The sequence below is a fragment of the Zootoca vivipara genome, chromosome 12 (genome assembly GCF_963506605.1).
Source record: "Zootoca vivipara chromosome 12, rZooViv1.1, whole genome shotgun sequence".
Lineage (NCBI taxonomy): Eukaryota > Metazoa > Chordata > Lepidosauria > Squamata > Lacertidae > Zootoca > Zootoca vivipara.
Genome location: NC_083287.1, coordinates 3,783,171 through 3,797,708, shown reverse-complemented (window position 1 = coordinate 3,797,708; position 14,538 = coordinate 3,783,171). Strand labels below are relative to the sequence as shown.

At 39.9% G+C, this 14,538-nt stretch overlaps 1 protein-coding gene across 1 annotated transcript in view; it reads left to right on the top strand.

Moving 5' to 3' along the window:
• The window catches only part of HECW1 (HECT, C2 and WW domain containing E3 ubiquitin protein ligase 1), a 125,401-nt gene that overhangs the window by 25,506 nt on the left and 85,357 nt on the right, over positions 1–14,538 (top strand). The gene's annotated exons all lie outside the window — the stretch shown is intronic.

Genomic DNA, 14,538 nt, shown 5'->3' with positions numbered 1-14,538 from the left:
TGTGGGGTCCTTAGAAACTTATTGGGGGTTCCTCAATGAGGAAGTCTGCTGTGGAAAGAGGAAGTTTCTTGGAAAGATTGATTTCTTGCCTCTACTACTGTACTAGTCTTCCTCTACAAGGGCCAGGACCAACAAACTCTATGTATAGAGTGTGTCAACCACAAAAATCCTCAGAATTATTGGCAGCATGCAGAGTTTTGATGGCTGACATGCAAGGCTTCCTTGATAGAAAGTGGAAAATAGGTTCCGTTCACTGGCCTAAGCTAAATAGTTTCACAGATTATGGACTATAAGAACCAAGTTGCAACATGCCAGAAACTCCAGTGAGATTTCTGTACCAGTTCTGTCTGCTTCTAACACAGCTGTATTCTAGTTGTGCCATCAGAGTGGGGCAGATACACAGCAGGAGGTATCTGACTAGGGGTGTCTGATTAGGGTGTGTCATTTTAGGGTACAAAACTTAATTTTTGCACATTTCTTTAGTGAGGGGTCTTAAAAATGTGTTTTGGGGTGTCAGGAATTAAAATCTGCTTTTATTTTTGTAATTGGACAAAAAATTAGCTTGGAAGCCTACACTTGACAAAGAAGAACATAAAGTGTGTTTAAAAACCAAATAATTAAGGATAGTAGGAGAGGTTTTGTATTGATTTGTAAGATTTGTACAAATTGCACACACAAAATTGTATAAACAAATGTGTGCATTGGGATAAAATAAAGGATTGGGGGGAAATTGCGAGCTGATGTGGAAATCTGGAGAACTGAAGATTGGAAAAATGAGAAACCGAAATTGACAGATTCACTCAGTGTAGAAGAGGCATTATCAAATTGCATAGTGATACAGATAGGAAAGCTCTGGACTTTGGATGAACTAGGTTTTCTTTTTTGTTTACTCAGATATTCTCCTCTGTAATTGATTGTTAATTCAGTTAACTCTAAGGGGAGTTCTGCCATATGCTTGTCTTGCATCATATTACCACTATGATTTCATTATCTACGTACTTTCTTAAATGAACCCCTCCTCCCTTTTTTTGTATGGCTTCTGAATCTGCTTCCAAGCAGCCTCTAATTCTTACTCAGGACAGCAAGTCCTTCCATATTAATTGTCAGTTGGGGAGTGGTGCACTGGTATGATACAGGTGGGGCTCTTTGGTATGTGTTTATTATGCCCCCCCCCAATTCATTGGGATAAAATCCATTCTATAGCCATAGCCATTTGAGATTTTGTACCATCTTTGTCTTTCTAACAGATACTCTCTGCCTCCAAGCAGCTCCACAAAAGGCAGAAACTCCAAAGCATGGCTTTCATAGACTCATAGAATTGTACATTTGGAAGGGACCACAAGGGTCTTCTAGTCCAGGCTTCCTCAAACTCAGGCCTCCAGATGTTTTGGGACTACAACTCCCATGATCCATAGCTAGCAGGACCAGTGGTCAGGGATGATGGGAATTGTAGTCTCAAAACATCTGGAGGGCCGAGGTTGAGGAAGCCTGTTCTAGTCCAACCCTCTGCAATATAGGAATCTTTTGCCCAATGTGCAAAGTCCACAACCCTGAGATTAGTAGTATCATGCTCTACTGACTGAGTTATTCCAGGTCATAAATAGTTCCATTTCCCTGCTAGGAGAATTGACACCTGTTGAGCATCAAGAAACAGAATGTGCTAGGCTTCTTTGTTTTCTCTAACCATATTCATGGTTCCTCTTGCCCCAGCTCCCAGTGTGGATTCCAGTGTAGTAGTGGCTATCTTGGATTCCACTAGGACTGTCAAATATAGAATTCCCAACATAAAGGAAGCCTGCAACATTTGCATATCTTGCAATTATGGCCTTGGTTATCCATGTGGCAGTGTGGAGTTGTAAATAGGGATGCTTGAGGATTTCAGGCTTTGTGAATAAAATGATGCATTCTTCTCAAATTAATGCATAGTTAGGAAATCCACTGGATTTTGCACTGATTTGAATGGTGCAAGGCAATTTTTGGCTATTGTAACATCTCAGAATATTACATTGGAATTAAAGAAAGTGTGCATCCTTGAATGTGCCTTTTAAATACATATTTTGAAAGAATTTATGTCAATTTGCAAGAGTAATGTTAATGCAAGAATGGAGTGGAATGGAATTATGGGTAAAAACATGCAAATGTTGCATAAAACCAAAATAGAGTTGCCCATCCCTCCTATACTGTGGGGAGATTTATTGATCAGATACTTATTGAATAGTGATACTCTGTCTGATCTATTCAGACCATAATGAAAATTCCACCAGCTTTTACATATGAGACTTTTACATATGAATAATTATTTTATACAAATTATACTATTTTCCATACTGGGTTAACTGATAATTTAAGGGAATGCAAATAAGCAGGAGAACTGAGCCCACTGTCTTCCAAAGAACAAAAGACTTGAGAATAAGAAAGTTTGTGCTGGGTTTCAGCTGAGCTTTTAATAATCTTATGAGTCGCATTTCCCTAGGTGTCAGGAAGCAGGCAGCTGAAGTGCCAGGGCTGTGCATGCTGGGAATTTTAAACTGCATATTTCTTTTAAGGTAATTCAATTTCTTCCACTCATGGGAAAGTATAAGAATTTGGAATTATCCCTTCTCTCTTTTGTACAACCATGACTTAGGCAGAGTGGGATGAAGATTCACAACATCTAAGAATACAGAAAATATATGCTTTCAAAGCATTTTCTTAAAAAAATGCTGGCTTGAATGTTTGAGCATGCATACTTTGTGACTGAGTTAGAAGACCATGAAAACTGGGTTAATAAAGGGATCCTTGACAGTTGCAAACTCTTCCCTAATTACTTACTTACTCTGGATGCCATTACGATGTTCAGTTGAATTCAAACTTTTGGGGTAAATGGGAAATTTCATAAAGCACTTTTTAAAAATAGCCATCAAAAATCCCACTTTAAACTATGCAATGGCTTCAGATAGACTTGGAATTAACCTTATTTGCTATGAAACTATAGTTTCATCTGCTATGAAATTATATGAAACTAACTTGTTCAACCCTGGGGCCATATTCCCCCATGAGCTATTTGTGGGCAGGGGCAGAGGTAAAAGTGGATAAAGCAACAGGCATTGACTCCTACAGTAGGCTGCATCCCAGCCACACAAAGGTTAGAGGTTACCACAGATACACACACCTCTCTCCCATCTTCTGTCCAGGCAAACGAGATAGTATCCTATTTCAACGACCCATTCCAATGGAGAGTCAGACTTACGATGGAAGGTGCTAATCAACAATCTCCAGATCAGAGATTGTTACTTGTTTAATGAATGAATAGATGCAGCTTCCATGGTTACGGTGAGCTTTCATCTGCTTATGCCAGGACATAACCAGTAATTTGATTCATTCAGTTTCTCATGGAGCTTTCCACCAGCTGGTAATTTCTATGTGGGAGGAAAAAATATGCTGTGGAAGAGTTCTATTTTCTGCTGGCTAATTAGTGCTAATAGGAGTTACACCAGTACAACGTCACCACACTATTATCATACTCTTCAAATGCAATGTTCTGGGAACAAACAAAACACAACATTTCATGGAAACCAATAGTGTGATAATTACAGTAGAGGCTTGTATGTATTTGGGTCAATTGGTTACTGTCTTGAATAATGTGGTTTCTCTTTCACCTATGGTGGAGGTGTACAGAGCTATCCAGAAGTCAGTAATAGAATTCTTTTTTAAAAGTCTGACAGAACAGTCAGAAACACCAGAGGGAAGTGAAGGGAGGCTCAAATGCAAAACGTACCTGGCATGTCCTAAATAAATGAGCACTTGTAGAAATAGTTGGACAATGTGAATAAGCTGTGGGAAGTTCTGTCTTTAGAGCTTTAGAGCTGCTATGGTTGTTGTTGTTGTTGTTGTTGTTTAGTCGTTTAGTCGTGTCCGACTCTTCGTGACCCCATGGACCATAGCACGCCAGGCACTCCTGTCTTGCACTGCCTCCCGCAGTTTGGTCAAACTCATGTTTGTAGCTTCGAGAACACTGTCCAACCATCTTGTCCTCTGACGTCCCCTTCTCCTAGTGCCCTCAATCTTTCCCAACATCAGGGTCTTTTCCAAGGATTCTTCTCTTCTCATGAGGTGGCCAAAGTATTGGAGCCTCAGCTTCAGGATCTGTCCTTCCAGTGAGCACTCAGGGCTGATTTCCTGAAGAATGGATAGGTTTGATCGTCTTGCAGTCCATGGGACTCTCAAGAGTCTCCTCCAGCACCATAATTCAAAAGCATCAATTCTTCGGCGATCAGTCTTCTTTATGGTCCAGCTCTACCAGGCTATTTCAAAGAACACAAAGTCCAGTTCACATAGGGCAAACCAACGCAGATGAGTTCCAATACCAAGTGTTGGTTTGTCTAATGGATCATCACTGCACTAAGGTTACATACCAAATTTTCACTGTGCATAACGTCCATAAAAATGTAAGTCTACTCCTCCTTTTCAACTGCTAGCTACCAAATGTTGAGTAAGCAAGTGATAACAGGACACTGTCTTATACCAAGTCAGACCATTGGTCCATCTTGTCATTGGCATCCGTCTGTCTCACAATGGACTGCACCTCCAGGGGTGAAGTCAAATTGCTGCATTAGCAACGCTGAAATGTTCTCCCTGGAGCACAAGCCTGGTCAGTGCATATGGAGGTCCTGAGCTGTCCAGACAACAAGACCCCACTTTTGGCCTTGCTAATGCAGTCCAAAGGAAAGCAGAGCAAAACATTTGGCACTAGCTTTGTTGCAGGAGTTGCCAGAAGGAGACGTACCAGGCGCCAGGATTTGTGTAGGGTTTACTCCTTAGTCTTTTCTTATCCCAAAGATATCCCACAAGGCAGCAGAGGTTTAAGATCAGAATTTTCCTTCTGCCAAGGTGGGCTAACTTTCCAGGTTGATGAGCCCCATCTGCTCCTCACTTCCCTCTACAGCACGTGCTGAAACCACCTTCTTGAGCATAGGACCCACTATTGTTCCCATCCATTTAATCCACTTGAGCCTGTCTTCACATGCAGGTGAAGTCCCTAAGTCACTGAGGGTTTGAGACCCATTGTCTACCATCACTTGGTAGTAATTATCTTCATGGACTGGTAGCAGCTCTCCAGAGTTTGTGTCAGGGGTACTTCCCAGTCCTACCTCAAGATGTCAGGGAATGAACCTCAGTATGCAAAATGTGAGCTCTACCACCGAGCTCCACCGCTCAGTGCAGTGCGAGGTTCCGTAACTTGTTTTTAACATTTGCTTTCCTTCCTGCCTCTGCAGTATGAGGCATTTCTGCTTTCTTAAGCCACTGTTTATTTCATATTATGCTGAAAATGCATGATAATTAAACAGTTTGATTGCTCTTTAAAAACAAAGCAAAACCCAAGAGCATGACACCATAAATATACATTTACACAGAGACCATTTTATCACCAGACAGTTATAACTAGAATGAAGAACAGGGTGCATGTTTTTGCAGAAAGAAAGGAGCAACTCATGCATTACATATTATTTATTAATATAAATATAGTTCTTTTCTGAGCTAACAACTAAAGGCTCTTGATTCTCTTCTCGATTTTGCATCTAAAATGAAAAAACCCAATGTGTACTTTAGCCATTTTACTACCAAACCCTAGGATATGTCCTAAGTGTTTTCTCTTCCCTTGAGTGCTTGAGAACCCTGAAGTGAGATGACTTGAGACAAGTCTGATTTTGCATCCTGATAGAGATTGTCCAAAACAAGTGAATTGTTCGCAAAACTAAGGTGAGGTATTTTGTACTACTGATGCTCAATAGGGAAGTCAGAACATTTATGTTCTCACAACTCTAGTTACAGGTAGGTAGCCGTGTTGGTCTGAGTCGAAGCAAAATAAAAAAAATTCCTTCAGTGGCACCTTAAAGACAAACTAAGTTTTTATTTTGGTATGAGCCAAGTTTTCAAGTGTATCTGAAGAAGTGTGCATGCACACGAAAGCTCATACCAAAATAAAAACTTAGTTGGTCTTTAAGGTGCTACTGAAGTAATTTTTTTATGTTCTCACAAGTTAGATTCAGATAATTCTAAGAATTCATTATTGTTATTGCCACAAGAGTATTTATTTGAACAAAAGAACAACAACATAATATTGGCGGCTCCCCACCCCCCACTCCAATGCAATCAGATTTAATCAGAAGCTATAAGAGTCAACAAATGACTCTATGATTAAAAAAAACTGGAAGATGCAGTAAGTTCTGAAAAACTGCTTAGACCTCTCATTTGAATTCCCCAGCTACAAAGCTCTGAAACATCTGTCTTCTCAAATGGAGCATTCCTTGTTGCCATGGAAATATTAGGCTAAAAATACCATAAGATGTGTAGTTGACATAAAAGAAATGCATGCATATTGATTCTGAATGTGGGATAAATATTCAGTGATTAATAGAGCTGGCCTCATTTTTGTGTATGTGTTTAAATTTTATTATCTGAGATTGCATAATCTTGAATTTAGTGGATGTGGCTTTTGATATGATTCATCAAATCCAAAGCTACCCACCTATCCTGAGAAATCTATCCAATACAGTGGCACCTCGGGTTACAGACGCTTCAGGCTACAGATGCTTCAGGTTACAGACTCCGCTAACCCAGAAATAGTACCTCGGGTTAAGAACTTCTCTCCAGGATGAGAACAGAAATCGCATGGCAGCGGCAGCGGGAGGCCCCATTAGCTAATGTGGTACCTCAGGTTAAGAACAGTTTCAGGTTAAGAACAGACCTCCGAAACGAAATACAGTAAGCTCTTAACCCAAGGTACCATTGTATGCTAATGAATAAAAGACATTCTAGAATCAATACACAGGAGTAAAAGATTATGCCTGGAGCCAAATTAAGACTGTCTGCATGCACTTTAAATAGACCTCTGTTTTAAAACTGTGTGTGTCACCAGTGTGGTGCCTGCAGGTATACATATGCTCATAGAGGCTTTCCTTCCTTGGTGCCCACAGAATCCTTTCCCAGCATTGAAATTAGGCTTGAGAGAAGCATGCTATTGTAGCCAGAATATTGTTGCCATGTGTTTGGTTGCTAGGTATGTGTGGTGTCCATGGTAGTTTTTCCAGTTTGCAAATGTGCCCAAAGGCCCCAAAACTCAGGGCCCCTGTACTACTTACCATTGCGGGGTAAGGATTAAAAAGTGTTTTAGCACATAAACTCTGTCTGAACCAGGGCAGAGTTGAAACTATTTCCAGTTTTTCACACAGTATTTGAAAGGACCAAAAACTCATTCCCTTGTCAATTGAGGGTTTTTTTGGGGGGGGGGTCTTTCTTGCAAAAATATTCATTTATTTGTTTCGGTTGCTCTGTGCTCATTTGCCCTCAGATGTCCTTTATGTAGCCAAAGTCAACTGATTGCTTTGATCAACATGATTTCATTGCCAATGTCTGGTGGCATCATCATGTCAGATATAGAATTGTGGGATATCATTCTATTTATTTTGCAGTTCCTATTAAGATGTTACAGCCAGTGTGATGTTTTCAGAAATGGTGCCAAAGCAGCAGCAACCAAACAAAACAGTGAAGCAAAACCGCATTGAAATATTCACATTTTTATTAAAATGAGGAAAAAGTTAATCTACTGAAATGCACTGTTTATTTCAACCTTTAAAATCAAAACTGGTGAAAACTCTGCACTTCCTTGGTTTCCACCTATCTGGTGTTAATGATTTGATTTATGATACACTTCTTTTAAAGCACCCTTTTAAAGGTGCTTCTTTTAAAGACATCTGAAGGCAGCCCTGTTTAGGGAAGTTACAGGTAGGTAGCCGTGTTGGTCTGAGTCGAAGCAAAATAAAAAAATTCCTTCAGTAGCACCTTAAAGACCAACTAAGTTTTTATTTTGGTATGAGCTTTCATGCACACGAAAGCTCATACCAAAATAAAAACTTAGTTGGTCTTTAAGGTGCTACTGAAGGAATTTTTTAATTCTGTTTAGGGAAGTTTTTAATGTGTGACATTTTAATGTATTTTTAATCTTTGTTGGAAGCCACCCAGGGTGGCTGGGGAGACCCAGCCAGATGGGCGGGGTACAAATAATAAATTATTATTATTATTATTATTATTATTATTATTATTATTATTATATTACCCTCTTTTTCTTCCAATTCCAACATACATGATGAAAAAGTTTATATGCTTAGAATGTGGGTTTCCAAGCTACATTATTAATGCAATGCATAATATAGGTGGGTGAGTGAGTGAGTGAGTGAGTGAGTGAGTGAATGGATGTTTATTATTATGGCAAACAGCCAGCATATATGTGTGTTTTTAAGTATTGGTGAGACAGGTACTGGCCGCTGAAGTGAACTCCAGGTGGAGTTCCACACATGGTCCTTTAGATCTGAATAAATCTTAGCTCTGAAATATCCTAAGAAAATGATGAGCAATCAGATAAGGGCTAAATGGAAAGAAAGAAGTAATTTAATCACACAGTAGTGATCAGTGTCAGTGTCCACTGTAATTAAGGAATGGGAAACAGTAATCTGATCATACTGTATTGTCACAAGGTTGAGTACGCTGCTGATTTAATTTATGGGGCCTCTATATTGGGCAGTAATCAAGCCAAAATGCAGCGATTTTTCTTTTCAATTTAATTCCCTGTCACAGATACACAAATTACTTCCCAATGGTTTTCCTGTCTTCAGTTTTTTAAAACCATTTGACCAATCAATGTTAGCTAATAAATGCAAATGTAGCTTAATTTCCTTGTTCAACAAAATTGGTTATAAAGCAACTTTTTGTGCTTATATTTCCTCTTTACATTATTTGCAAGTAAATGCTTAGCTATAGATGAATCAACTTGTTTCGTAATTGAGTAGACAATGCCATAAAGTAAATTTTAACCTCATTTTGATACTCTCCACTCTTCTTCAAACCTTCCTTAACAGATTTGTAGGGAAACACTCAGCAGGAAATATGTGGGGTATGTTTTCAGATAAAATCAGTTTTAGCTGTTCCATGAATAGAAGTTTGAGAGGATTTGATAATCCAGGATGGGAAACTGACTTAATCTTGGCATTGCTGCTTTTTATATCGAAGATAATAAATCCACCCCTTCTAGTGAAAGTTAAGCTTCTAAAGCCAAGCTAACCTTGAAGAACAGAAAGGATTATAAAGAGCAAGTGAAATTCTGAGTGAAAGGATATTTATCTTGAAGAAGAGAGCTAAAAATAAAATGAGATAGTGACATGTAAAGTTTGGTTCTCAAAAGCCTTGGTTCCCAAACGCTGAAAACCCAGAAGTAAGTGTTCCAGCTTTCAAACATTTTTCGAAGCCAAACACATCGTAATGTGGCTGTCGGCTATTGTTTCCGGGGCACCTGCACCAATCAGAAGCCATTCCTTGTTTTTCAAACATTTCGGAAGTCAAATGGACTTCCAGAACGGATTAAGTTTGAGAACCAAAGTACCACTGTATTTGGCACTTTTGTTTTTGAGGCTTTTTCAGTTAATTTGTTTTTGTGACTGTGTGGAACCCAGTCCAGCTGACTGACTGACTGACTGACTGATTGATTGATTGATTGTGTGACTGCGGAAATGGAAAAAAGTCCTCCCTCCAAACAATGACTATCATCAGAGCAAGTAAGAAAAAATAATAATTTTAATTTTCATCATCTACAATACTGTCTTATTTATTTTATAATATAGTACATTGACTATTGCTTTCATTTTTTGGATCAATGGTCTCATTAGAGAGTAAAATTCATGTTAAATTGTTTTTGGGGTCGTTTTTAAAAGTCTGGAACGGATTAATCCATTTTGCATTACTTTCTATGGGAAAGTGTTCCTTGGTTTTGGAATGCTTTGGTTTTGGAATGGACTTCCGGAACAGATTAAGTTTGAGAACCAAGGTACCACTGTATATGAATAGTTCTAGGAATTAATTGTACCTGAATGTGGGAATTTTTCACCTAGTGCCATGGAAGAAGATCCCCAGTGAATTATTTTACATATTGTAGCTAGAGATCAGCCATTGTGTCCACATATGGACTTCCTATTTTGCTTATATCTGGTACATCTGGTACGCAGGCTGAGACCCTACCTGCCCACGGACTGTCTCGCCAGAGTGGTGCATGCTCTAGTTATCTCTCGCTTGGACTACTGCAATGCGCTTTACGTGGGGCTACCTTTGAAGGTGACCCGGAAACTACAATTAATCCAGAATGTGGCAGCTAGACTGGTGACTGGGAGCAGCTGCCAAGACCATATAAGACCGGTTTTGAAAGACCTACATTGGCTCTCAGTACATTTCCGAGCACAATTCAAAGTGTTGGTGCTGACCTTTAAAGCCCTAAAAACGGCCTTGGTCCAGTATACCTGAAGGAGCGTCTCCTCCCCCATCGTTCTGCCCGGACACTGAGGTCCAGCGCCGAGGGCCTTCTGGCGGTTCCCTCGCTACGAGAAGCTAAGTTACAGGGAACCAGGCAGAGGGCCTTCTCGGTAGTGGCACCCACCCTGTGGAATGCCCTCCCACCAGAGGTCAAAGAGAACAACAATTACCAGACCTTTAGAAGGCATCTTAAGGCAGCCCTGTTTAGGGAAGCTTTTAATGTTTGATGGATTTCTGTATTTTTGTGTTTTGTTGGAAGCCGCCCAGAGTGGCTGGGGAAGCCCAGCCAGATGGGCGGGGTATAAATATATTATTATTATTATTATTATTATTATTATTATTATTATTATTATATCTAGCAAAGAACAACACTGGCAAAAAGGAAGGTATTCAGATTTGCACAGGAATGGGTCGTCATTGTGCCACCATCCATGTACAATACGTTTCAGTAGTAAAAAGAAAAGAAAAGAAAAAGGCCGTTTTGCAGTGAGCCTAAGATATGAAGCTGAAACATCCCAGGGAAAGCAGTATTAAAGTGCCAACAAAACTTCTTTCACACACAGATTCCCTTCTTATTTCCTTATAATTTTTTTTTTGCAATACTAAATGCATTGCAGGTTGTAAAATGACCTGATATCCTCTTGATATTTTAGAAATTGTTGGGCTGGCATGATAACTGATATGCACACAAGTGCTTTGACATTACATCATCTCAAGGGAGCTGGATGGATTTGCTAACACAACTTCTGTCAGCACTAATGGAAAAAAGAAAATGACCTTGGTTACCTGATCTAGTGAACTCGTTACTGCCAAGAGAAAAACGGCAGCCATAAATTTTCCTGCAAGGAATTAAGCTACTCTGGGGTTTGGAGGCTGGGGTCAAGCTTGTTGAGCCACCATAATGTGGCACACAAAGGAGAATTGACAAGTGTGAGTGTTTGGCAGTTTGAAGCCACTTGATTGGCCAAGCCTGATATGAAATACTAGAACCCTCGTCCTGAGTTTTGCTTGGCTAGCAGAGCAGTAATTTCTGCTTCCTCTTCTTCAGGTTCCTGCTCAGGCTTAGGGAACCTGAGCCAGAGAACACACTTGCTGTGTCTAGATTCAGGTATGGATTCCTTTGTCCAAACCCTTATAGTAGCCAACCTTTATTTGGGTCCTATAAATAGGGCACTCAAAATGAACACAAACATACACTAGTCCTTACTTGCATTCCAGAAGTTTCTATCCAACAATGTTTTTAACTGCATATTAATTTGCAGTTTAATTAACTTGATTAATTTAGTGCATGCATCATCACAGGATAACTTAGCGGATTCTCTTGTTCCAGCCTTAAATCAAACCCCTGCTGTTTTATAAGAGTAGAATTATAGAACTGCAGGGTCATCTAGTTCAATCCCCAGTAAAGCAGGAATATGACCATCTTCTGTGAAATTTCATGTAGGCTTGTGTTTTGTTTATTTTACCTATCTGAAGCCTCTCTTTTGAGTTTTGTCTGGATTTTCTGGCTGCTTGTTTGAGCAGAAGATGTTTACACACTTTCTTTATAAGTCTTATCTTTTTATCAATATTCAAATTTCTCTTCAAATGTGTACACTTTATTTGTTATTTCTGTAGCTCCTCATTAGCACTGTACAGTATTATGCCAGGATAAAAAAATTATGCCACTTGTTATTCATGCCTGATGGGAGCTGGATTTCTATTTCTGAAGTCTAGTGCAAGAGCCTATACTTCAAAGAATATAATATACAGTATGTGGCCCCCACAAGCTTTTGGGCTTGCCTAAGGTGGCTCTTTGGATCTAGGGTAGGCCCTAAAGTTATTCATTCTCACAGTAGAAGGGCAAGAGGGAGGATTAGCAAAATCCTACCTCACAGTGGCCAGGATCCAAAGAGCTTCCTGAGGTTTCCTCAAGGGCTTATGTGTGCCTGCAGGACTTTTTACTTTGGTAGTTTGATTTTACAGCAGAGTCATCTGCTAGATCTCAAAATGCTTTTTGAAGGTCCCTTTGGTTTCAAAAGAAATTTGCCACAGTGGAAAGACAGCTGCTGTTTTAGCTATACACATCTTTGAACTTGAAATCACTTATTTGAAGAGAGGTCTTCCATGTTTGTCATGAACGCTTTATTATGTTGGATTAACCTGGCTCTCTTGACAAAATCTAGAAAAGCAGCCTCATGCAGGACCTTTAGAATAAGGTTGAAATCCTAAGTGCACTTGCTTCCTAGTAAATGTGAAGAGTCATGCTATAAAGTGTATATTTCGGCAACATTTACTTTTTAAGTCAAAAATGAATCCGCAGGGCTAAATTAATATTAGCTTTGTTAGGAGATTGTTGTTGTTTAGTCGTTTAGTCGTGTCCGACTCTTCGTGACCCCATGGACCATAGCACGCCAGGCAGGAGTGTTAGGAGATACTGTATACCAGGTATCCCCAAACTTCGGCCTTCCAGATGTTTTGGACTACAATTCCCATCTTCCCCGACCACTGGTCCTGTTAGCCAGGGATCATGGGAGTTGTAGGCCAAAACATCTGGAGGGCCGCAGTTTGGGGATGCCTGCTGTATACTCTTTGGGCACAGAGAGAACTTCAGCAGGTCTATGTGTAGTCATGTTGCCCTCCCTTTTTCTAAACTAAAAACTGTTCCTCACTTACGAGCTGTCCAGCCCCATGAACATTTTTGTTGTCCTTTTCTGAACCTTTTCTAGCTCTACAATACAGTGGTACCTCCGGTTGTGAGCGGGATCCGTTCCGGAGGTCCAGCTGCCCCCCGAGGAATTCGCAACCGGAGGACCGCTTCTGCGCATGCACGTGACATGGTTTAGCGCTTCTGTGCATGCGCACACGGAGAAACCTGGAAAAGTACTTCCAGGTTTGCTGCGTTTTCATCCCAAAGTTTACGTATCCAGAGGGTACGACTGTACGTCTGTATCCTTTTTGTGACATGGCAACTTGAACTGTACAAGTGAGATCCAAGTATTCCAAGTGAGATCTCACCATAGATTTGTATAAGAACAACACTGTGATGCTGGCAGGGTCGTTGTCAAACCTTTTACTGATGACCTGTAACATGGGATTTCTGTCATGCACTGGGTCAACGTTTTCATCACCATGACCCCATGATCCCAGTTCACCAGTTCAGACTCCATAAGCATTTGTGTGAAGTCAGGCTTACCTGCTCCAATGTGTATCACTTTTTACTAATTTTACTAATTTATGTTGGAACACATTAACCACATCATGCCCATACATTAACAAAGTTTGCAGAGATCTTTGTTTACTCTTACCACTTTTGTCATCCGTAAACTTGGTGACCTCACTACTCTGCCCTAACCGCAAGTCAATTATGAACAAGTTAAAAAGCACAGGACAGTTTAAAAGGACAGGAGAAACAATTGGAAGTTTACCAGTTACTTCTTGTTTCTTTATATACTCTGTATTCTTGAATATAAATATGTTTATTAAAAGTAAATGACTCCCAATAGTGATTCATTTGTTACATCCTTCCATTGTCAAAACTGTATATTTATTCTTCCTGTTCTTTAAATGATTACTAATCTATAATGGGACCTTTTCTCTTAACCCGCAAGTGCTAAACTTACTCAGGAGGTGTTGGTGAGGAGATATGTGCACCCAACCTAATGATAACAGAATAAATGATGTTCCAGGTCATTTTGTGCATAAGCCTGCCCCACCCCATTCCACCCCTTTCCACGGTTGAAAATGGCGCCAATGTTGGCAGACATGGAATTATTATCAAATGCACATGAAATGGTCACCGCCTGTACATCATGAAGGAACACTAAATAGCAGTGCAAAGCTTTCATAAACCATATGTCAAAGCATCCTTCCAACTCTGGCTGATTGTCAGCCAGGTCACAATCAATAAATTTTTAATCATGGGTTTAAACAGAAGGTCAAAGTTCTCTCCCAAAAAAGATAGAAATCAGACATAATTTGGGGTCTTGTAGCAATCTCCTGCCTTGCAGATAGCTTTTTAAAAGTCCAAACTCAAAGTGAAAACTAAAACCAGTATCAAAATGGTAAAAAGAAAAGGGTAACTAAGCATGCCTTAACACAGCATGTTTCAAATTTTCTGTGTTCAGATTCATATGAATGTGATTGCTTAGGCACTCCTGAGCATCCATGGTAGAACCCTTCATGCTGCAGAAAATTGTGGAGCATGTTTAGGACATACACTCT